Source organism: Ischnura elegans, chromosome 4, assembly GCF_921293095.1.
Source record: "Ischnura elegans chromosome 4, ioIscEleg1.1, whole genome shotgun sequence".
NCBI lineage: Eukaryota > Metazoa > Arthropoda > Insecta > Odonata > Coenagrionidae > Ischnura > Ischnura elegans.
This window is the reverse complement of record NC_060249.1, coordinates 79,069,893-79,094,961: the sequence shown is the minus strand read 5'-3', so window position 1 is coordinate 79,094,961 and position 25,069 is coordinate 79,069,893. Positions and strand designations below refer to the sequence as shown.

The 25,069-nt window shown below is 40.7% G+C and overlaps 1 protein-coding gene across 6 annotated transcripts in view; it reads right to left on the bottom strand.

Moving 5' to 3' along the window:
- Nucleotides 1-24,361, bottom strand: part of LOC124157693 (ephrin type-B receptor 1-B) — a 714,333-nt gene extending 689,972 nt beyond the window's left edge. For all 6 annotated transcript variants that reach the window (XM_046532636.1, XM_046532632.1, XM_046532635.1 and 3 more), the window contains exon 1: nt 23,798-24,361. The gene's annotated coding sequence lies outside the window, so the exon portion shown is untranslated. The remainder of the gene's footprint in view (nt 1-23,797) is intronic.
- Between the last annotated feature and the right edge of the window lie 708 nt (nt 24,362-25,069).

Genomic DNA, 25,069 nt, shown 5'->3' with positions numbered 1-25,069 from the left:
GCAGAAAAGAATCAAGTGGAGATATGCGCAATACCAATCCTAGGATTATTGGCCAGAAATGAGGATGAGCAGAGCATCCCGCGATCCCTGAACATTAGAGCGACACAGAGCTCAAGACCAACTAAATTGCTCGCGCAGGGCGTGTAGCCTCACCTTAATGGCGTTATCGACGAACCTCAGTGTAAATGAACTCGCGAGCGATCCAGCATCCCATTTCAACAACTTATCTATTTCCTTTTTGTTCCAATAGTGGGAACAAGAGGAAGTGGAGCCATTTTTCCCTCCTTCGCCACCGGAATGCTTCCTATGTACAGCTTACCCCGCCCACTTGACCTCCGCCGAGCAAACCATGACATGCGCCATCGCCGACGACCAGCCCCCTATACTCTCTGTGTATCTCCTCCCATTCCCTTTCCTCCCGGGACGTCCGTCCATCCACTGAAAAAGCATCCAGCGGCAGTCGTGTCATGCACGCCAACAATCACGCCGCCACGAGCACACATGAGTTTGCTCACGCCGCTCGCGAAGAGATCTCAAATCAACCCGCCCAACAACCCCCATCCATCCATCGGCATGCACATCTCTTGATACGTCCTCCTCGCGGCAACCGAAAAACTCGAATCCATCTTCACTCTCTCTGAGACAAAACCCTTCGACTCTCTGTTCCCTTACATCTCGCCGATACTCCCAAAGCACCCTATCGTGAGGTAAGATGGAAAAAAACTGCATCAATACCCACGATAAAGACGGCAATGGGATACACAGGTAAAATTAGAAAAACTACTACGTACTGAATAATATTGAAAATCAGAAAGATATTCGGTTTGAATCTATTTCACGATGTGATTTCTTCCTCATTCCTCCTCCAACCCAACCGGCAAAACTCAAATTCCTCTCCATTTTTCTCCACGACAAACAATTCAAAATTCAAAGATCTACTCATTCCCGTCTCGCCTACACTCCCAAAGCACATGGTCGTGGCTATCTAAGGACAAATCTGCATACCTACAACGGAAATCTATAGGATATAAAAGTAACATTAGCATATAAATTATTTGATGAACTAAAAGGGCATTTATTTGCATTTACTTTTCGAGGTAGCTCCTAACTCCTCCCTACTCCAGCGGCTGACAAAACTGAAGTTCTCCTAATATTATTCTCCATCAAGCGTTTCAAATCTCAATCCTATGTCGCTTGCTGACATTGTCACAATATTTTATGAGGAGAAAATAAACATAATTTGGGATAAGAAAGCGCAGTTTGGAAAGAACATAAAAAATCATCTCGCTAATTGACCTTGGAACGATTCTTTATGAATTTAAATACATATATCCTCCTTCTTAGATCCTCTCTAACTGCCAACAGGTCTGCAGCCCTCCTTTCGTTGCCTCAAGTCAAAACCTGGTCACTCCCTTACATCTCGTCATTAATGCCACATTTCGGCCCAGACTTCGAAATTTTTATGGTAAAGATTCTAACTCATCTCCATTTTCGTAATTATAATTTATACAACTACCCAATTTTTTGAGGATTTATACGCAGATTTTGATTGCAATCTGTATCTTCTAACTACCTAACTATTACTCAATTTAATCCGTGCAATTTAAGGATGAATTGCTCCACGGTTTTCGAACAAAATAATAGCATTCCCACCTTTTCAACTGTGGTAAAAATTGGTAGTGGAAATGACAATAGAAATATTGTCTGAGTAAATATCGCCTAACTTAATGACCAAACTGACTTATGTTTAGACCCATAATGCCAAATTCACGATTAATCCAAGTCAGGATCCGCAATATGGTTAAACGGCCAAGAATTAGCTAGGTAAATTTATATTCTTCAACAACGTCCTTAGGAAACTAAATACTCCGCGTGGGTTGCCACTGCTTTATCCACCGCTCTAATCCGAGTTGCCTTTTCCACCAGTGGGTACTCAAACGCAAGCTTCCCTCGGCATGCGTATCTCTTGATACATCCTCACTGCCGACAATTCCCCGGCCTCCCTTCTTCGGTTTCCCTCGGCCCAACCACGAACTCTTTTGCCTCTTTCCTTCTTCGCCGACTCCGCCTCCAGCTCATCCCCGCCACTCTTATATGTACATGCCTATCAAGCACGGAGCATCTAACACGGGAAGGAGTAGTAGTCTTAGGTAGAGGGTTGAGAAGTTGGGGGTGCGATCATCAGATTCCAACTTCACTCCAATCCTCACATACAAACAATGCGAACGACACTGCAGTGCAAGTACCACAAACAACTGTCAAACCACTATTGCTAATTTTCAAATCTTTTTTTTTCTAAAATAAAGGATGAAATAATTTAGTGCAATTCGCATTTCATTTAATGAAATGGATATTCAATTATAATTTTTACATACCTATTTCGCAGTGAAAAGAGACATTAACACATTTTCCGATGTCTGCAAACAAGCCGTTGTCTCAACTGAAGATATTACTTGGCTGAAAATAACATTCCAAAGAATGTATTAAAAATTGGCGCAAAAATTAGCTGCGAAATTACACAGAGAAGGAAATGATTTTCAAATAATGTGAGAATCTTAAGCGCTTGGTTTGGAATGAACTCACACCCCAACTACCCAAGCCATTTTTTTGTTTGAATCTCTATGGCGGTGGGTGATATTAGTATTAAGTTTTCAGTTGCCTCAACTAAGCAGATTATCTTCCAATATGTATTAAATCTAATACCTGAAATTAGCCAGGGAGAGGCTGATCTAAAGAAAATATGGCAACCCAATAAAAGGAAACTTCTTATCGCTGTTCCCCTCACTACACGTACTAGTTTTTGCTCAATCCTTCCTCTTCTATTTGGCCGGGAGGCTCGTGCCCCCAAAAGGGATGGCAGAGAAAAAATATATGAGGGACGACCGAAGGGAAAATAAAAATAAAAAAGGGACAGGATGAAAAAAACACCGCCCCTCCCCTCTAGTTCGCATTTTATGTCGCCGTGGGCGAATAAGCGTCCATTCCAGGCAGTCCTGCGTTTTATTCCCCGGTTCCTGCCATTCGGACAGTGTCTGTATTTGAGAGAGAGAAAGAAAGAATCTTGTTCTTTTGAGAAGGTCGTTATTGAGGCATCCCTGCCTCTCGATTTGCCCGCTAATTATTAAAAGCCCCGTCGTAACAACCCTGTTCTTCCTCCTCTAGTTCCTCCTCCCATCAGCGTTTACCTTAAAGGACTACTTTGCTCGTCGTATTTCCTTTTTAACTCTCCTCTTCCGCCCCTTTATTTTACTGCGAGACACTTGTCTTTTATGGCCGTGGTTATCCTTTGCAATGATGGTACGCGCCGCATCATTGCTCATGTCAGTTCGATTTAACGCCAATCAAAATTCGAAGGTGGACATGCAAAGTAGTGGCAGTATATAGGTATGGGGGAGAAAGAGATTATTACGGGCAGGTCTCCACCCTCTGGCCCAAATGTCTAATTTGAAAATTTTGCATTATTCATCTCCCGCGGATCTCGCAACAACGACCCATCCTTTACGAAGGAAACCGATACGCAAAACGAGCAGATTTATGTCTCAATTTGAACCTATTTCCGATATTTTCGCTGAAGGCACTGTAAAGTCAGCATCGTTAAAATCCCCGCATCGGTCACGAGAGTACATTTCCATTCTAGATTATTTATAAGCCGATTAATATCCCACCAAAAATCCCGTTGATTAGGTAGTAGTACTTAAGTAGCTTTGGTAGAAAATTTTCAGAATCAGGCTTAAGAAGATACCAAGAACTATCGTTTGGGTATAAGTTTGCCACATCTGTACGCATTTACGTTTTAATATCGTTTCGTCGATATCAAAGGCAATTCTTTTGTGTGCTATTTTCTTCATGAGTGAATTTAAAAATAAAAAATGCATTCTGAATTGGCCGATATCATTTTCGAAAGAGGAAGAAGAATAACTCATTTCCGTTTGAAAGGGTCTAGACATTAAGAGCAATTACCAAGAACTAATAGCTACAAATACGAATTCTGGCTCGAAGTGTCTCTTTTTAACCCCATTAATTCTTATTAATGAATAAATTACCTTTGACGATTTTAGATTGACGTCCAAATTAGAACGGGAAAATACCCCTTATTTAAGAAGACACCTCGATTCAAAATTTAATAAAGCTTCCCTTGTGTGTCACACATCTATGATAGCTCAAAGACATTTCAACTCCTACTAACAGAAAGGAAAATTAACCCACAGAGAGTTTGCAGATACATAATGGACAGAGATTCCAGAAATAGCTACATCAAAATGTAATAATTAACTCAGAAAGCTTCATGGTATGGTCATCACGTCCAATACAAGAGCCTAACATAAAAAAAAACGGTCGCATCGGTTACCTTGTGCTCTGAAGGTCCCCACATTTTCAAAGTTAGAATTAGAAAACGTTTCAGTCCACACTGGAAACTCACACGGGATATGACCCTCCGCGCATACGACTTAGGTACACCGGATCATAAGAAACATTCCAAGTTACAAATAAACGGTTTATTGTCCGTAATTACCTCCAGGAAGAGTAAAGGGGTGACTGGGAAGAAAAATTTATGGCCCTTGACGAGACCGAGCAATAAAACAATTTTATCCAGAATCATTTTATCACCAATCCCTTCACAAGTTATGGATAGCCATGTTCATCTGCTTTCTATTGTTGGGGTCTCTTCACTCTGCCTCGGACAACATCTAAGTTCTAATTTTTCCCATCACCTGAACTATAAAGGTGTAGGGGATCAAAAAAGTGAACCATTAACTAATTTCTGCCTTTAGGAGGCACCCATTCAAATCTTATTTTAGGAACCAAGGAGAAATAATAAATGCGCTCAATGACAAGTCTCTTTTGTCCAGCTACTGCTCGCACAAAAATAGTGGGAACAACTTTGTTCTATCACGAGCAAATCAGTATCATTTCTTTTGGAAGGTAAGGTAATAAAAATTACAAAATGAAACACGAAATTAACAATAGAATTGCTCTTTAAGGCTAATTCTCAGCGGTATTAACCAAATTTCTCTACAATTGAGACATGATAATTTTCATGTAACACTAATTAGTAATTAGAAATTATGACCCATCCATTAAAATTGGTAGTAAATTTATGGGTTAAGGATAGCATATTAATAAATTGGTATGATCATGAGATTCAGAAGTAAAAGTCTGCTCAGCTACAACCAATTGCAATTTTACTCAAATAATCACTAAAATTTTATAAAGTTTGAAATAAATAACTAATAATAAAGACGCAACGGGAATACACAATAAATCATGAATTATCGTCACACATAAATTTACGATTGCCAAGTTGAGAGAAGCACTTCCTTCTGGATAAAGTATGCGTGGCGATTTACTTTAACCCATCCTTTTATTTACGTTAGCTTCTTAAAGAGACGTAAATACGGTTAAAATAATAGAATGCTAACAATTTATAGCATAAAAAATCAACATCAGTAATTTTTCAGGACCAAGTTTAAACTCGAACTTTGGAATATCTACGTTTGGCATTTAGGGAAAATGTGACATGGCTGGGAAAAGTCGCTCAGTTTAATACAGGAGAAACCCAAAGTAAAAGTTGAAATCATTTCAATACAAAACGCGTCTCAAAATCGACTTGAAACCCCAGAATGAAAGCAAAGTTCTATTATAATTTTTCGAAATGTCACTAAAAGACAACCAGTGGTTTTTCATTTGAAGAAATGAGCAGTATCTCAAGTGACTGTGATAAAGAATATCCAATTCTAATATTATGTTCGAAATATTATCATTTTCCACAGAATTGTAATTGAAATATCCTACAGTTGATGTTGCCGTTACAGCAATTGGCGTTTTAGCCAATCACCTTTGACTTGATATTTGTTTTGCTTGATGAAAGAAAGCTTTTCATTATGAAGGAGCTGGTAACAATCCCGCAATTTTTCCATTCGCAACAGAGCACACTCTGATGACACTGTCTTTGAAATAAATATTTTATCACAAAAAAACATAGCACATTAAAAACCAACAATTCGAGTCGATAACATGGCAGCCGCGCTTTAACGCGATGTCGGAAGACAAAAATCGCGAGAATGCCGGGGAAACCGTGCTAAAGATTACCATCGACTCCTCTACTGAGTCGCTCCGCGCTAAGCAGCTCATCTCCTCGCTCCCCGCGCCCATCTACCTTAAGGGGTTTCGCCGCAGGCCGCGTGCGATTTCTTCAAAACAGGCGAAGAGTAAAATCGAGGCGATAGCGAAAGTGGACTCAACTGACAAATCCTTTCATCTACGACTCTCTCGATGTTTTCTTTTCTCTAATCCCGTTCCCCTTGTCATTTCCCTTGAGAGGAAAAAACCTTTCGCGGCGGCGGCAGCGACTGACAACGTCTCGTTATGCGAAAACAGATAAGGAAGCGCCGTCGAACGATAGTCACCGCACGATTTTCTTTACACTTTAAACACAAAGCCCCCATAAAAAAGGATATGGAGGTAGAGGGTAGGTGCGAGTGAGTTAAGTGGCCACTACATAGATTCTCCTCCTGACAACTCAACTTAATTCCTTTCCTACGTCTTTCAAGATTTACCCATAATTCTCTGCCATTGAAAAGAAATGAGCAAAAGAAATGGGGCATAGTTTTCGCACATGCAGAGGTGTCCCTGAACGCGGTGAAGAGGAAATTGGCCTTAAATAGCATTGCCACGATTACATCCACGAGCTGAAGCAATTAGAAGCAAAATTATACTTTACGACAAGAAGCTCCTATTTTTTCAAGCTCTCATTGCGTAAACACCTACACGAACGAAGATCCTCAATAAGAAATTGAATGGAAGTTTCCAATAAAGAGTGGTGAATTAGATGCGGAAGCACAAAACTAAAACAAATCGAAAAGTTATATGTATTACAAAAAAAGAACTACAAACGCAATTTGGCGTACGAGATTGCCCACGAAAGTTGGATAACCTTCAGTTGAATACATTTCTAAAACAGAAAGAACACAATTACGGCGTGATAAATGAATTAACAATATTTCTTTATTAATTTAAATCATGAACAAGATAATTATTCAATTGGTAAGAAAAATACACCCGGTATGACCCATGTAACCGAGGGGACAATTAAAAACATAACCTATCAACTTCAAGGGAATAAAGTTGTATTCATTAAAATAGAAGCAGTTAAAATTACGAACTAAAGGCGATAAATTTACCATAAAAATGCTAACATAATTAAACTCGTATTACAGGATGCTTACTCATGAGTTTTTATGCATCAGAAGGATGTGTATCACTCACAGGGGAAGTAAATATTTATGACTGGAAAAATGGACGGATACATTTCAGGGAGATATTTTAGTGCCTGCCGCAGTGTATCAAAACATCGAAAATAAGTTCTCACGCTTGAAGAATTAAATTTCTCAAGAAGGATTTCCCACGAAGCAATCAATTTAAAAGAAGCGAAGGATATATGTACATTGTACAGATATATGCACCTTATTAATGCTACACACTACCCCCTCCAAATTGTTTACGCTCAACACCATGGCTATGACGGAAACAATACTGCTATCTCATATTTCGTCCAGAACGACTCTTCCTACGAGATATTAAGAATGAGCCGAGATGAAAATTCCTGGAAAAACTAAAATAAAAAACTTTAAGGAGAACCCGTGAGCTACCCTGAGACTCTCTATTCAGCAAAAGAAAACGACCAAAAAATCACCGGATTACTCGATACAAATTCAAGAGAATGATTTCATAGCACCGCCCGTATGCCGCTCATGTTTCTATATCCCTATTCGCGTCCTGGATGCTTAAAAACAAAGAAAAGGGCCGACCCCACACCCCAACCGACTCTTATCAAGTTAACATCGGGATCACGCCCTTTCGTCTCGCGTTACTCAAGGAATGAGAACATTTGTACGAAAAGTATGAGCGACCGCCGAGTACATGAGGTGGGAGCGAAAATGAAAACGAAGAACACAGGCAGCAGCAAGAGGAAAGGAAGAGAGAGTCCGAGAGAAGATAACAACCGGCTACCTTCCCATTCCTGCGAGCTAGCGCCCGTCGGCTCCTTGCGTTTCAAGAACGTTCGTGACACGAAAAGCAACAAAGGAGAGTTGAGATTGAAAACGAGGCGAAGGAAAGAGACTTTAAGATGCGAGGAAGGAGGGGGAGAGAGAGAGAAACACGACCGACTAACGTTTCAGATAAGGACCCAGATGCATGAGAAGGAGCGCGAGGATGAAGTCCTTCGCATAAAAAAATAAGGCACGTCGAAGGAAATATGAAATGAGGAGATAGGCCGGGGACTAGAAATGAATTGTAATGAAGGGGGCGGGGCAAGAACGCGGACTTGAGTCAAGTCCCTCCCGGATCGCTGGCCGGTCGAGAGAGCAAACCTTCCTTCTCTCTTCTTGTGTTGGCGGTATCTGTCAAGAGATGTTCTCTCTGCGCGACAAAATCGAACGTGTACGCATCGCCGGGAAGACTTTAAGTGGCTTTTGTATTGTTGGGACGTAAATAGGATACGATAACTGTCTCTTGATTAATGTCAAACAGATACGGATATATCCCCAACAGATTGACGCGATAAATAATACCATTTAACGCCTTAAAGATAGGTCGGAATGAGTCATACATCCCGCGCAGCAAACAAGAGAGTTATACGTAAGATATTTATTTTCTCTTCTCCAACGACCGACTCGATTATGATTTACCACGTCAATGTATCAAGGAGAGTGGGCTCGCCCCGAGTATATCAGATGGTGAGCCGACGCTAAAATTAATATGCCCGCAACCGGTTTTTTTTCCATACGCGCTATGCACATACTGGCAAGAATGCGATAGATGTGGACCAACTAACAAAGTTGACACGGGTCTCATCTATCCGTTCATCACAACTGAGGACGGATGCCTTCGGAGCAACTACAAACATTAGAGCGGCGGAGATAGAACTGGCACTAATAAAATTAACCTCCAGTTGCGCGTTTCTTGACGGGTTGGCCGCAAACAAACTTTCGCGAGTGAAACTTTGACGTGACTTCCCCCTGCGGCGTGGAACTTACTTAGAGGAGACGTTACAAAATTTTGGACACGGACCAAATTTGAGACCTCAGCGCTCTGATGCTAAGTATTAATTTTATTCTAACCACTGTCACTCAGCCCTGGAGATCTCCAGAGTTTGCACAGTTTTACAAGGGAGAGGAGTATTTGGCGCTTGAAATAATTATACAAAAAAGGAATGAAGGTAAATCAAGATAGGAGAAACGTTATGGTACTACTTCATTGAATGGTAAATTTAAATTAACTTTGGATTTGGATGAGGGGATTTTATCGATAAATATTAAGCTTCGATTTAAGCATTCATAACAAGGAAACCCGAACATTTTCCGACAAAGGAAATAAAAAAAATTCATGATTAATGCAATGATCTTCCCATGGACACGTTAGTCGTCATCTGAAATTCAGGTAGTGAGAACTATCTTTGAAACGCTGGCAAACACGTAAATTGTTTTCGTTGACACTTCTGCAGAACTATACGTCACTTAACTAGGTAATTTCGGCAGCAGGAAAACAAAGTCGCGAACTTAGAGGTCGAATATCAACTGTGACAGCAAAGATTTATGTTTTGTTCTGTAATAAACATTTCGAAAGGAAATTTGTTTTATAATATCAGATATAAAATCCTGTATGGGTAAAATGTAGGGAATTTTTGGAAATGCAAAAATTAAACAAAATGTACAAAGAGAAAATAGCCACCAATAAATGAAATAATTCATTTGTTTTACTTTGCAATCAGGGTATTCTAATGGAAAGGACATAACCAAGAATGGCCGCATAAGGTTAGGAATACTGGGGGAAAATCACAGTGAACCCAGAAAATGAAATCTCAAGCCAGTTTAGCTATTCACTTAAGAGTTATATTACTGGTGTCAATTAATTAATAGGGAAATCCAAAAAAACATAATGCTGAAACATTTTAGATCCATCACCAAAGATTCAAAAGCTGGTTGGGAAGTATGTATAAGTATCCCGAAACGAAGAAATAAGTATTTCCGACGCACAACATTTCAGAGAGAGAAAGTCGAGCAAGCAGTCCACCAATGCCCTCACGTCTGGCTCGGAGAGTGGGGTGGGGAAAATGCTGCGGTAGAGGGCATAGGTTCACGGGGTCCTTTTTAAGCGGCCACTCAAAGGGGTTAATTGACCCTCGTTCGCCATGAAGGACCCCAAAGTCCAAAAAAATACCTCGGACGGCCGAACTGAGGGGTTTTTGAAGGGGGTGAACGAAATATGAGAGGCGAACGATCATAATTAATCATCTGGGCACTAGCACATGGCAGAAAGCAAGATTCCACTACTATTGCCTGTGTGCGACCCCTTGAGTATGATAACCTTCCCTCACTCTCTTTGGATATCCATCGCACACACCAGAAGTCAAAGAGAAGAGAGTCTGTTATGGCCGTGTGATTATCCTCGTCAGGGAGAACTCAAAGAGATATAGGGATAAAAGAGAGCCAACTGAAAGCATACGAACGAAATTATTATGGAAATTCAGCGTTCCTCGAACGGAGATAACTTCCAAGTTGAAGTATTCGGTAGTTTCCGTCATATACGTTTTTAATTTTACAATGTTGTCCCAGTTCGAACGGAGTAATTCCGCCATGATTTTCCATTGCAGCTATGTCAACATAGGTATGCACAGGTACGTCAAAAACGGAGATGAAGTACAAAGTTACCCCTTACTATAGAAAATTTAAAGCCGCTAAACTCTTTAATGACAAAATAACTACAAATAAATACTTGTGGTAAACATAGACGTTACATGTTCACATATTGTGAAAGAATTAAATGCAAAAAAATAGTGGTTTCAATGAAATCTTATTGTTTACCTAACCTTATAAAGAAGATTGAAAACGTAGGAAAAATATGCAGAAAATTCAAAAACCACATAAATTACTACAACACGAAAGTATATATTCTTGAAATGGATAGGAAAAAAGAAAACAATAGAAAAAGTTTCAGTGCTACAAGTAGGGTGACATATTTATGGAGTGTGAAAGGTTACCAAAAGAGTGCAGCCCACCTATTATATGGGAGAAGGATGGAGTCTTCCCGGACAACAAGAAGGATACGGAGACAAAGCAGAAACAGGGGAGGTAGGACAGGGAGGATGGAATGCTGGACATTCCAGGAGGGCCATCCAAACTGGAACGACCCGCCGCCACGCTCGGCACAAGTCGATATATATCGTAAAAGGTTAATCTCCATTTGAGTCTCAGCATCACCACCGGAAGTGATCCCCTTTTCGCCTTTTGTGTTATATCACCGGGTGCGACCGCAAGGGGTTAATAACGCTACATAATGAAGTGGGGAGGGGTCCTTTTACGAGACTATATATATATACGTAACCCCACCGACACCACCACCCTTTATATTCCTCAACTCCCAATTTCCCTTCATCTTGACAAACATCAATCTTGCGGCTGGGTGTCGCGCGAGAGATGAAAACGCCCGACGTTGACACCACCACCGCCGAGCCATAGAGGAGAGTCGAGGGAGGAGGGTGTATATGGGATGGGAGGCAACAAATTACAAACCAGACGCGCTCCGGGGAGAAGTGGGCGGAGAAATAAGGATAGGTGAGAGGAGGGTAAGAGAGGGTGGGAGAAGGATACGGAGGAATTGACGCCTAATTAAGCCATAAAACCGCAAGTTATGAAGTGTTGACTAATATTCGCGGCGTTGGTGGATCGGGACGAAATTCATTATTCGGGCGACGTGTCACTCTATTTGCTCATATGCCCGGACACGTATGGGTGAGCGCATTAAATCCATTAAAATCTACCCGCATTCCCAGAGCGACTTGGTCATGCCAGGGGTAATGGGTATTGAGTGCAGACGGTGCATGATTTCTGAACACAGATACATGCGGAGGAATAGAATTGATCTTTAATCACAAGGTTTTTCGATAGGTTTGAAGGCATATTCTCAATAAAATATCCTCAAAGAGGTATTGAGCGTGAAGAATTTGAAGTCAATATTCTAGCAAGTGACATCTTCATTAAATTAGGAACATGATCTGTTCACTGGGTATGCAATGAAGTAGTAGATGAATATTAACGGCAAGGAAATATAGGAAGCCCTTAATTACAACCCTATAATGGCCAGAAAATAATAACCTAGCAACAAATATAGCAATGCTTGGGCACAAAAAATGAAACATGTATTTGACAGAAACATTCATTCAAAAATGTGAACATTAAGGACTCTAACCTTTACATTAAGCTAAGTGCAGGGAGTTTCCAGGTCAAAATCAATATTAATATCATAAAATAAGAGAAAATACAAAATATTATTCTAACAAGGAGGAAATAGTTAAGACGGTTTTTACATACAACTGTAAGATAAATTAATTTTAAAATATGGAAAGAAGAGGTTTGAAGGAGCCTTCCACATAAGTAAAATATTTAACAAGAATAGCTACGCTTGAGTAGCAACAATTAAACAGAGTTTTTAAGCTCACTGAAACCAGGTAAAACGATGTCTGCGCTCAGTTAACTGAATAATGACAAAGCCACATCAACAATGAATGTTTAATCGGTAAGCAGTGCTATACGCAGGTTTAAAATTCAACCGCTGCTTTCTATACCATAACCACAACTGACAAGAGCAACCCCTGCCTACTTCCCATTCATCAGTGGCACTGAATTCGGTTAACATTAATATCACACTCATTACCGTTAAAATGGGGCAAATGAATTCACCTCTCATCAGGTTATGAAGCATCATCCGAAGCCGTGAACTCGTTAGCTAAAATTACGACGGCATGGAGCCACACGAATGAATGCAGCCCTTCAAAATGTTCTCATATCGAAGCCATCATGTAATGAAAAAATATCACAGGAACCATTAGCGAAAAGGAAACATGTGAGTGAAAATTCATATCCCGTGATAGGCTATTAGTCAGCATTATTCCATCCAGAGCCACGTAAAGATGCAAAACGATGACGAAGGAAACAAGTCGAAATGAACAAGTCGAAATCAGACCCATAAGTATCCATCGCATCTCTATCTCGATACGAAAATCATACAGGAATTCCTGAAGGAAACAACACAACGTGTGCGCTGAAAAGTAAAACTTTTTTATCGTGGACACAGAAATTTGATTCAGGAAACTGATATCGGAAAGTGATAAATCAACGACCGAAGCTAAGCTCATGGCAAAGCTAGAGGATATCAATTTATGGTGGGGAAGGGGAGACCCATTCCAACTCGAGCGTTTCCCTTTACACCTTTTGTTCTGAAGCTCGCATTCCACCTCACGCGCGCCGCTCAATAAAGATCACAACAGGCGACAGCGAGGCTTCGGAAGAAGACCTCCCCTATATTGCGACCGGTGAAAAATCGATTTACCAAGGGACAACCATTCCTCAAAGCGGCGTCTTGTCTCAGCATAACAAATTCGCAGACTCATGTCGGACACAGCCCCCTCACCTCAACCCAAGCCGGAGAGCAAGCTAGGCTCGCTAGGAGGGAGGCCGGACGAGAGAGAACCTTTAAAACCCCCAACTCGTTTTTTTCATTATTTTTATTGTAATTGCATTAGCCTCAAAGGATGACTGTGTGGTCCACGCGGTAGGCCATGATGGGACGAAACGACGGGCCGGCCAGTCGGGGATAGACAGAGTGAAAAAGGAAAATAAGAAACAGAAGAAAAACATGATGCCCGCGCGCCCCTGATATGCCCCATGTAAGACTTGATGGCGTTCATCAAGAAAACACCATGTCCTTCAACATCCTCAAGTCTTGACTCAACGTAACGACCGATGACCCTTTCAAACTCAAAAGGGAAAGAGCGGTTGTAGTGAGGAATGGCTATTGGGTGAGAATGGTGGAGGAGAATGCCGAATGGTCAAGACTGCATGGGATTACGGACTACGAAGTTATGGCCGGAAGGCAGGTGAGCTCGGAATGCCAAGAAAAAGAGATTGGCTGAGGGGAGCTTAGTATTAGCAGCTACTTCTCAGTACTTGGCTTGACCCAGCTCGAAGAATAACGATAGCATCACCAGATATATAGTTACAAAATAGCGTTAAAATCAAGCAATACTTGATATCATAGGACCCAATTTCAATTTATTACTTTCACATTTTTTACAAACCTTCAGGTTCCGAACAAGCAAAATATCATCAAAAAAGCATTAAAGTGAGTGAGTATTCTTGCTGAGTGTGGTACGAGGTTCAAAATATAACCTAGGAAAAATCTTAGCTTGACATGGATTATATGATGCAGATATTTCTCATTAAATCGGAAACTGCTGATCGTAGAACAATGATTGAGTCACTTAAGTTTTAGTTCCAAGGCTACTCCCTTTTAATGACGCTAATAAAATTTCAACTACTTTCAAAACTCGTAACAAACACGATCTATATAACCCACGAACAATATACGTTGAATCGGTACATCAAATAATTTCATCACCACTTAAGGGTTTAAAAATATCTGTGGCTGCTTGGAAATACATAAAATACGTCGATTAAAGAAATAAATGCAAATATAAATGAGGCACGAAATGTAAGTGAGAATTTATCGAAGGTATATGACCAAGTTCAACTTATTCTTAAAACACCATAGTTTTGCTTTCCTTCCAGGTTTGATAAAGTGAGATATTCCTAAACCACTCAAACAGCATACTTTAATTTACTGTAATCACATAAAACGATCCTAATTTAAAAAATTACTACTCATGATTGTAACTTTTCCTTTAAGTAATATTAATCAATAATAGAGAGGAGGAATAATAATTATTGCTAAAATTATTCCATTGGTCACGGGAGAATTACATGGAGTACATTGCGAGTCACGCCTGTTCCACATCCCCAAATTGAGCTCTGCTGATAAATTATAGTACGTATTGATGCATGGGGAATGAGTATTCCAATAAAGTAGATAAGAGGCTATTTCACACGATTTAGAGGTACAGCTAATTGCAAATAAAGTGAAGGAATTACAGATTATAACATTTAACCAGAGAAATCAATGGATAACACTATCAATCTACGGTAAATAACTTGAGAATGGTATAAAAGCATACCGTAGCTACAGTACGCTTGAGATCATAGTTATGTCCACATTACGGCAATTTGCAATCAGTCTTTTAGACTTTCCAAGTCGTAATAACTTACAAAAGAATACAATCACAAATAAAAGGTTATAGTGGAACAAAAATGAAGCAGAAAGAAATTTAATGGACCACTATGTTGTTCGGAGTAGACATTCCTATCATTTAACTTTTTAAATTACGAAAAACAACTGCCATCGCTGTGTACCGAGACCAAAAAGGATTTACTGCGAGGAATTCCTGCACAGGAAGCGAAAGCACTCTCAAAGGTGGGCCGCGGTAACATGGAAATGGAAACTAGCATAAATTGCAAATACAAACACACCGGTTCTGCCCATTCATATGCAATCCACATGCTTAATGAGCCGCGAGTGGACGAGAATGAGAGGGAAAAACACGAAATTTAAATTCAAAACCCCGCAGAAAACGCCGATCCGGAAGAATAACACCGATATGGTTGTCGTTCTCTTCTCTCATTCATTTATAATCGCGAGAGAGAGGGAGACCACCTAGGTCGCGCTTCACCGAGACAGTACGCGTGTTTTCTCGGCATTGCAGTGTGTCTCGCGAGACAGAGAGCAGAAGGGTATATGACATGGAACAGAAACAAAAGGAAGGGGAGAAAAAACTTCAAGAATCGTCAGCGGAGATGGAAAAAGGAAGGAAAAAAGGGTAGGAATGGACGAACACATCCAACCCACACCACGCGTGGGGTTCGCCAATAGGTCGCTTCGGAGTCGCCACGGACTCCGCGGGTGTCCCTCCCCGAGTGACAAGGCAGGATAAGAGGGTGAACGCGCGGGGCGATAGGGTGGCTTGGGAGAGGAGAGAATTCGACACGAGCCAATCAACGCCACATTTCCAACTGCCTGCAACGACAAGTGTTCATAAATCAACTCAGAAGTGAAGGAGAGGGGGAGGGTGGAGGAATAATATTGCCTCTCTTCCCTCCCCTGACACTAATACCACACTATGTATCCCACGGATGCCTTCCTCCAAACCACATGAAATAAAAAAATATTGGATTTTTGAAATCGTTTAAGGCTAAAATCTATAGTTAATTGCTTACCGCCTCATTATAACATATTGGCGGTATGACAAAAATGTACATTTTCTATATTTCATTGATTGCTTTTTCTTATCTTCATGTAACTTAAAGCTGTTCCAATAACTTTTCCTCATTGGCTCTGCTCTCTTCCATTTATCGCTGGGCAGTTGATTGGCAATAATGTTACTTATTATTGCTATGATGGAACTAACAATAATTTTTTGGAATATCGTGTATGATATGTTTTTCTTTTTGAAGTTCGAATGATGGAAATCATTTGTTGCATTCCTTGTTCGTGTACCGCTCACAGCGAGTGAGTTGATTTCATGACTCTATGTTTCTATGGTAATTATTCCATATTAATATTTACCCAATGATGTTTGATCACCGAATCATTTTTGTTCTTAGAGAAATGTCCTAGAGCAATAAATGTATTTATTTCAATCCAATACCAAACGACTCCCGCCTCCCTCTCCGAGACTCGTCCACTCGCTGTAAACCATTCTACCCATCACGCCGGAGTCCGCGGTGCGGTGTCAGGGGTTTTGATCTCTTCAGGGGCGCCATTGAAACAAGGGGCGGAGAACACCATCGCTCAGCGGTCATAAATGTCGGGACGGGAATGGAGCGATTACGATTCGGAACAAAGATGCGCGCCTTCACTCTTCCTGGTCAACCCATGTTGTTGTAGCGCCAAATTGAAGCGGAAGAGGGAGAATTAATCATCCGAATACCTAAACTTCAGTCCATTAATAATGGGGAACTAACCTTGAAAAGTTGGGACAAGATTTAATTGTTTCGATGTTGAATCTTGGGGCTTATTTGTAAAATCATTGCGCCATGAACTACGGTTTAATTAGTGGTGATATAACAGAGAAAAAACTTAATTAGGATTTTCGACAATTTTTTCATCCCTTAGAATAATAATACTTCATTGACTATCATTTCGTTTAAGGACATAACCCTAAGACTTTTAGAGTTCAAATCGCGAATTAAAAAAGGCATAAAAATTTATTCTATGTTGAAAGATGGAACGATACAAACATCCAAATGAAAATAATAATATCAGTGCAGGGGCCAAAGGAATCCACATCTTCGACTTACATGTTAAGAACTGAGGAAAAGGAGGCATTTGTACTGCTTGTGGGCCTCTTTGAACATTTATATGGCATCAAATACGTCATCACTACCTATGTGAAAAAAATTACAATGCGATTGAGCAAATGCTTAAATTCATTATGAACGCCAACCGATAGGAAAATCTAATATATATCGCTCACTATATTTCAAAACCGGAAAATATATGCTTTCCCAAAAACGAGCATGACTTAAACAAACGGCCTAATCGCAGCGAGTGAAGGTTCTAACTACATACTCAACTCACGTTAGTTTTATTGTCGAGCTTTAGAGAACAGAAAAAGGCCTGATACTGCAGTGAAGAAGAAAATACAGATTGGGAATACACATGGAATAATTGAGGATTATTTCAACTTTCTGAGATGTCCTACCATTCAAAAAAACCTACTTTTGTCCAATCCTTTTGGAAATGCCCGTGTTACGTAGAAATTTTCGATACAAATCAACTTGAACGAGAAAATTACGGGCAAATAAATGATTCGGTGGGAAAAATATATCAATTAGCGGCGTTCACCAAGTAGGTAGAAATTTCAGTAGCAACTTAAGTAAAATTTTAAATAATGCGGGAGTCATATAAAATGGATATCTTCGAGCACTGCGACGCATATTTCAAAACTGAAATTCTTCGCAAATTGTCTTTGTATTAATAATACAAGCAATAAGTACGGAACAATTTATGAACTTTTCAATTTACTGAGATATCCCACCATTCACGATAAACACACTTTCGTCCAAACCCATTCGAAATTTACGGCTTAACGTAGAAAAGGAACTTTAAAGTTTAGATAGTATGAATACGATAACTTGTAAGCATTATGTTGAACGGAATTATGTAGATAAACTAAGTAGACGTTAAAACGAATACAATCACATCAACGCCACATAAATAATTCGAGAAAACTTCCATTCACTAAGATACAATATGATTTTGAACGAAGGAATGAAGACCTTTTCGGTCGAGAGTTCGCTTCGCTAAGGTGAGGCCAAGGTAAACAATTAAAGACGTCCATTCCGATTGATATACCAGAAACTGTTTGCGGCTTCTCCCTGTAAATAGATATCCCCGCAAAGGATGATTGGCTTGCGCAACAGAAGAGGGAATATGACAGGTTTTTGCCTCACAGTTCGATCGTGAAGTTGTAAAGGAATTGGCCCATCGCGTGCCTTAGCTTTTAATGGGTTTATTGACAACACATCCTCCCACCTTTTCTTTCGTGATACAGACGTCGAGTCCCTCAAGTAGAATCTTCTACCATGGTGATTATACATCGAATGGAGGGATATACGAGTGTTGCAAGATATAAGGAGACAAGGAAGATTGAGGAGTTACAAAGATAATGTGTTAAGTACACACTGCATTCAAAGGTCAAATTAACTCTCGAAAGTTCAAATCAAAATGAAATATGTTCCTAAAAATAGACGCAGCCCTCAGGTTCAAAGGCAACTCCCAGAATCAATAGGGGCAACTTGTAGGAATGTCGTGACGTAAGGATACATCTGCAAGCTTTAAAGACTCTATTATCTCTGATAACTGTACCGAGTTTGAAAATAAGATGAAAAATTTAATAAAGGTATGAGTGTGATTTTCAATAGCGGCATTTCGAGCAAACCACGATTATGACTTGGGAAAAAATTGCGAAGTTCGCCAATTCCGAATAAAGGTGATTCCGAAGGATTCGAAAAGATTCCAAACGACCCATAAATAGCATGAAAGGGAATGGGTATGAAAATGCATATGGAAGACCAATATATTAATACTTATAAAATACGACAAAAATTATAAATTTCACTGTATACCGTGTTCCAGCCCTAAAATTCATTAATTAATACATTCAGGTGATACGTATCGGTAATAGGCATAGAACGGGTTAAATACATCAAAGAACAGGCTTTTTCAAATGCACAACGACGTTAAGTAGTACGAAGGAATATTTTGCGTTCCAGTTAGACCACGGGCAAAAATTACCATTTCAGACTTCCAATGTGACTCCCATGGTAAGTGAACAGGTACTATAGCATAACACTACCTAGACATACGTATATTTTTCACAACTCATACTTTAAATTTGAAGTTACCTCTTTAAAAGCGATCGCAAAACTACCGGGAACATGGTAATTCACCACAATCGCATCTGCACAGTCCGAATAGACGGGTATTTATGGCTTAGCACTATAAAGCTTAGGAGGACTCGGCCATCGACGATACTCCAAAAGGAATATTTTATTGCGAAGAAAAATCAATGACAATATGAACACGAGTTCAAAGATGGCCCTTATCTTTTCTTCGCTTGAGGAAATGGACTGGTTGGTGCCAGCGTAGGTTAATAGCTCCTCGAGGAGGATCAAGGTAACAGTTTTGAATGGAAGACCAACGGCCATCGAGGAGGATACGAAGAATTTTCGCACCTCAGAAGGCAAAAAAAGATTACGGTGTTTTTCTCTCCCATAGAACGCCATTCCTTAATAATCGCAAGACATTTAAACCTTCACATTTCCTATTCATGTGAAAATATGAAACACGATGAAGAGAGCAATCACTTTCCCTACTTTTGCTTGGATGCCGCCGGAGGATATTGGAGATTGTAGGGAAGAAGGGATTAAGAAAGGAAGTAACAACCATTGCGCCCACCGATGTTAGGAAGGAGTTAAGATCCCGCATGGTACGTTGCAGGCAGAATGATTCTATATTTTACCCGCCACAACTTTCGTGTGGCGAGAGGTTACCAAAATTTGAAAAATCTTCTCGGGATACCGTGCGGGTAAGATTATGTAAGAACGCCGACGTTTCGGGTACCCACTCGCTACCCATTCTTACGGCTCATATATATGTTACCAAAAGTTTACCAATGAGAGAAAAAAAAGATGAAGTGCGCGGTGTGAGTAATTTAAGGGTCTCTGTTATATCCATCATTTATTTTAGTCCTTTATAGTTAGGGGAAAATGGATCCATATACTTTTTCGCTCACTCAGACTAAATTACCTCCTTGGTAACGTTTCTGTAGGACCTGGAACTATAGCGTGGTTTACCGTGTCACTTGCAAAGAAATCCCTTCAAAATTGAGTAAAGACTCCACGCTTAGCACACAGACTCCAATTATCAAGTGGCTCTCATCTTAATCCGTGTAAAATCTGTGCAGCGCTCCCCATTCCCACATAGCAGTCTCCAAGGAATCGTACAGCTTTCCATAGTAATTTATTTAGTTCACGGCTAAAATATTACTTCGCTGGAACCCATATCCTTATGGGGTGATTGGATTAAATCACTAATTTATACACGGATTCCAATTTATCCACTCTAGTACATTTTTTTCTTGTTCACACGTCACTACTGAAGAATTCGATGACAATAAATGCAGATCTTACTCACTATATCAGTATACTCGATATACTCTGAAGCCGCAGCAAGGCCACTGATGGAGAAAAACTGGATGGGTGTGGTAGTTCTTACCTGCAACGACACAAAAGGAATTGCATTAGTGGCGCAGAGATACAGGATTTAAGAAAAAACGCAACATCCATCTACCTAGAGAGGATGAACACAGAAAAAGCTGATGGGATATCGATAAAGGTGATCAATGGGACGTTGCAAACAAATTTCAACACTGACCAGACAAAGCGATGCATTACCTGAGCTCTCGAAGAATGAAGGAAAATTTAAATTTGGGACCAACCATCAACACTAGTCGCTTCCAATCTGCCCAAACACCGACCAACTCGGACAGAACCACCAGCAATAAATTCACAAATTGACTGCGGCGAAGAAAAGGCTGGCGAGAGGAAAGCTTTTAGGGAAGATTCGCAAAGGTAGAGACCGTAGAAATAGTAAATGGCCGCAGAAATTTAATAGTTTCCCTTCGAGGAAACGGCACTGAGCGACGAGAAAACTGATATCATCGATAGATAGAGTATAATCCGAAATAAAAATAAAATAGGAGGACATAGTGATCACCAAATACCACACTAAGGATCTAAGTATTATAAAAAAAAATTCACTTCATCATTCGTCGGTACGTATTTAATTCATATACTGCAATTAACGCGATTAAAAAGTGAAATTTCACTGTACTATGAGGTACGGAACGGAGATAATTAGCTGAAATTCCTTGGCTACCACGGTTATAAGAACATCACCCGCAATAATGAAGATAGTTCCAAAGAGCATATTCAAAAATCATGAAGGCGACAATGGGACGTCGTTCTATGCCCAGTTCTGAACAAATATGTAAAAAACGAAAACATAGAGAGAAAAGGTCACTTCGTAAGTGGTCATGTTCTACGCATAGCAAGTGCGGGAAAAATAGGTAATCTCTCTTTAAAGCGAACGATAACGTACTGCATAGATCAGGGCTGCGGCAATGAAAACTGCTCAGTGCGAAATGAAAGTAAGAAATTTTGGCATCAACAGAGCCTTTAACTATATTTGAATCCGTATAGGATATGAGGGGAGCGAGGTAGTCTACCTAAAAGTGAGAAGAGCACTTGGCTGCTGATCGACAAGTTCCGAGTCCACTATCCAGTAAAGCCTTCGGATATAGAATGCCTGCGTGAATAACAGTACACGAGTTTGGAATCAGTAGGGAACCGGCAATAAATCGGTGGAAAAAGGCAATCTATATCAACATCTGACACAAGTCAAAATACTATCTACGTACATTTTCTATTTGCACAGAGTTCGCATATCACCACTGCAATAACAAAACAGATACACTCACAAATCGAGAAGATTAGCGAGTCAAATCCTGCTTAGCCGCATACGAAAATGACTATTTAAACACGACACCAGTGCTCCGCAGAAATTTCTTTAAAGCAAACAATAAGAATCCATTCAGCCCAAGCAAATGAAAAAAAATCTACTTAGTATTCGTCATTTAATTTAAAAGAACTATAACAAATTATCCACGGGCTGACGACAACGTAAAGCGAACAGAGAACTAGGGTAAGGCTAATGCGATTGAAGTCACAAACATATTTCATGATTCTGCGAAAGGCTTTCTCGTAGTTATGTTGGTATGATCACAAGCATAACCTAGAGACTCGATTTTTTCATTGAAATATAAGTAAATATTCGTTTTATTATCTTGGTAGATATAGGGCCCATGCCGCGCTAATCGCCGAACGGGATGCCGGACTTCAGCGATTTGTAAATGTTAGCGCCAGGCGCGGGGGCAACTCTGCGGCAGATCACGCAGGCACTGGCCGGTGTTCCGACACGCTCGGTTCCAGAGCCACAGCCGACAGGCCGCAGAACGTACATCTGGCTGGCTTCTCCAATGTTCCCTGACTAATGTAACTTTTTAATGCTTTTTCCAAAACACATGTTACCATAACAACGCAATACTAAATACGCATAATGTCTACGGCTTGTGCAAGAGTAAGTAATTTGATGGACAATATACCATGCTAAAAGCCGAAACTTAAGAACTGAACAGTTCCATGCTAAGATATGCCGCTTCGAAACACTGCAAATGTCATTGAATGTCATCATAATTCAAAATTAGGCCATCATTTTGTTCAAGCGTCGTAAATATTACTCGCACAATTAAAAATTTTCTGCACGAGAAAGAATTAATTAATTCTGACAGTCCTGCGTGTATATCACGGAGGAAATGGATATGTATGAGTGGGGTAAGTCCTCATCAATTACACGAACTTGAGCTCAAGAATGGAGCGAATGGAGTAATAATTCATCCACTGCAGAATGTAGAACCAAAAATGCAAGACCCTGCACTATTTGCATTGTCACGTAAGTGAGACTCGAGTAAATCTACTGGGGGCGTAAACCCGCAACGCTCACTTTTCCTCCATATGACTTGGTCGGCCATTCCGTGCTTCCAGCAGCCCTTACAGAGACGCCTTGTAATAAATCACAACACCTGACTAAGAGGAATTCATCAAGACGGTAAAAGAGGCTGGAAGCCGGACACTTCCTTCCTCTCCTTTATGTCCATCCTCAACCCAAGACCCTGGCGACCCACTGTGCCGACGAGAGGAACTAAAAGCGCTGCCTCGGCGACCGCCGGCATGGCAGCCACTAAAGCTTCATCTGCCACGCAACGGAGGAGTGCGCGAGGTTTGTTCGTAACTACGCTACGGTCAATTTCAATCGTCGTTTCTCAGCGTTAAGAATGGATACATTAATTATTCATCCAACAAAATGAGCACGTCCAAGCTGAGAGTACCTACTTAATAATATTTTCACATAGCTATTAAAAAATTTGTAAACTTCTGAAGAATGGTAATCCTAATAATAAGCGATGAAAATTATATTCCCACAACCTCCAATCACACATAACTCATAACTGCACTCTAATTTCACTCAGTAGCACATAAATCTGCGTCATTGTGAAGAATACAGGGGATAACACCAACGGGCACTATATATATTAAGCCAACTCGAAAACCACACGCAGAATGAAAACTTAACCATTGTTTCCGAACATTCCGAAGTTACTTTTGAAACTAGATACGTAAGTTTTGACGCGAGCAACACATAGACACCCGAGCGTTGAACTCACCTTGCACGCTGTCGCTAATTAATCCTCTGAGCAGAATAACAGTTGAACCGCCAAGATATGAAACTATCACTTGCACTATGTCACAGAATTATAACTTCGTTTTGGTCGTATTTTATCCCCAAAAGCACAAGAACTTAGCAGGAAAAAGTAACTTCCAATCACTGAACACAATTCTCCGGCCACAAAAAGTTTTTCAAGAGTAATCCAAGGAAAAATATGTACACAAAAGGGGAAAATGTTGTTGATGAAGCTCAGAAGGTAGATGCAGCAAAGAAACTGGAAGAAGATCCACACAAACGTACACTTTTTTAAAGCCACAGATAGGTTTAACACCCACGGGTTCCACGTGACCTCCGAACAGCTTTTTAAAAGTAGAATAGGCACTTTTAATGATGGATAAACAAAACACGTTCCTTGAGTGAAGAGGTGAACACACTGTATCGACGCACAAAATGACGAACACAACAGGAACGTATGAAAAAACTCCACCAGAGTCCCGGCAACGGGCCGACCACCTAAAGCCGGGTTCTTGTACGACCGCGCCGAGCGTATACAGCCTCTCACGACGGGGAGTGACCGATGACTGACTTGACCATCCGGCTGGGAAGGAGAAACCCGCCCTCATCCCCCTGCCAGACTTTCTACCCTCCCCTACCTTCCCCTCCGCCCACCCTCCATTACCGTCCGTAACCCCTCCTCCTCCTCCTTCTAGTCCCTTCCCCTCTTGCCCCTCCGCACGCTTAGTCCCCTCTCCTTCTCCTCCACTCCCTTCCCCTCCAACATCTACCCTCGGTAGCCTCACCCCCGCCGCAGAAAATTCCTCGCCCCCGCTCATTCTTCCATCTACCCCCAAAGCCTTCTCTTCCCTGATGCCCCGCGTTCACACTATCCAACGCATACGGCGTCGGCCGCTTCCCTACCTGTGCTAGCGAGAAGAAGTTATGTGATCCGCAAAAGCAAGATGATCTCGTGCACGTCTACCAAGGTTGCGGCCGCATAGACCTACTACCCAGTCTAGTTCGATGTGAATAGTTTGCCCATGGTCCTGGGCCATGAGTTTGCCGTTGATTTTCGATGGTAACTATTAGCCTGTCGAATACGACGGTAGCGGAGTTAATCGTTTCAGCAAACGGTGAAATAAATATCGTCATTAACACGGATTGTCATCGGTCGCCATTCGAGAGATTTTCTCCATTACCATTATTTACACATTCTCGCTCATGCAAAGTTTCGATCATCGTTGTTTACTTTGCAAGAGCCGACCGGCGAGCG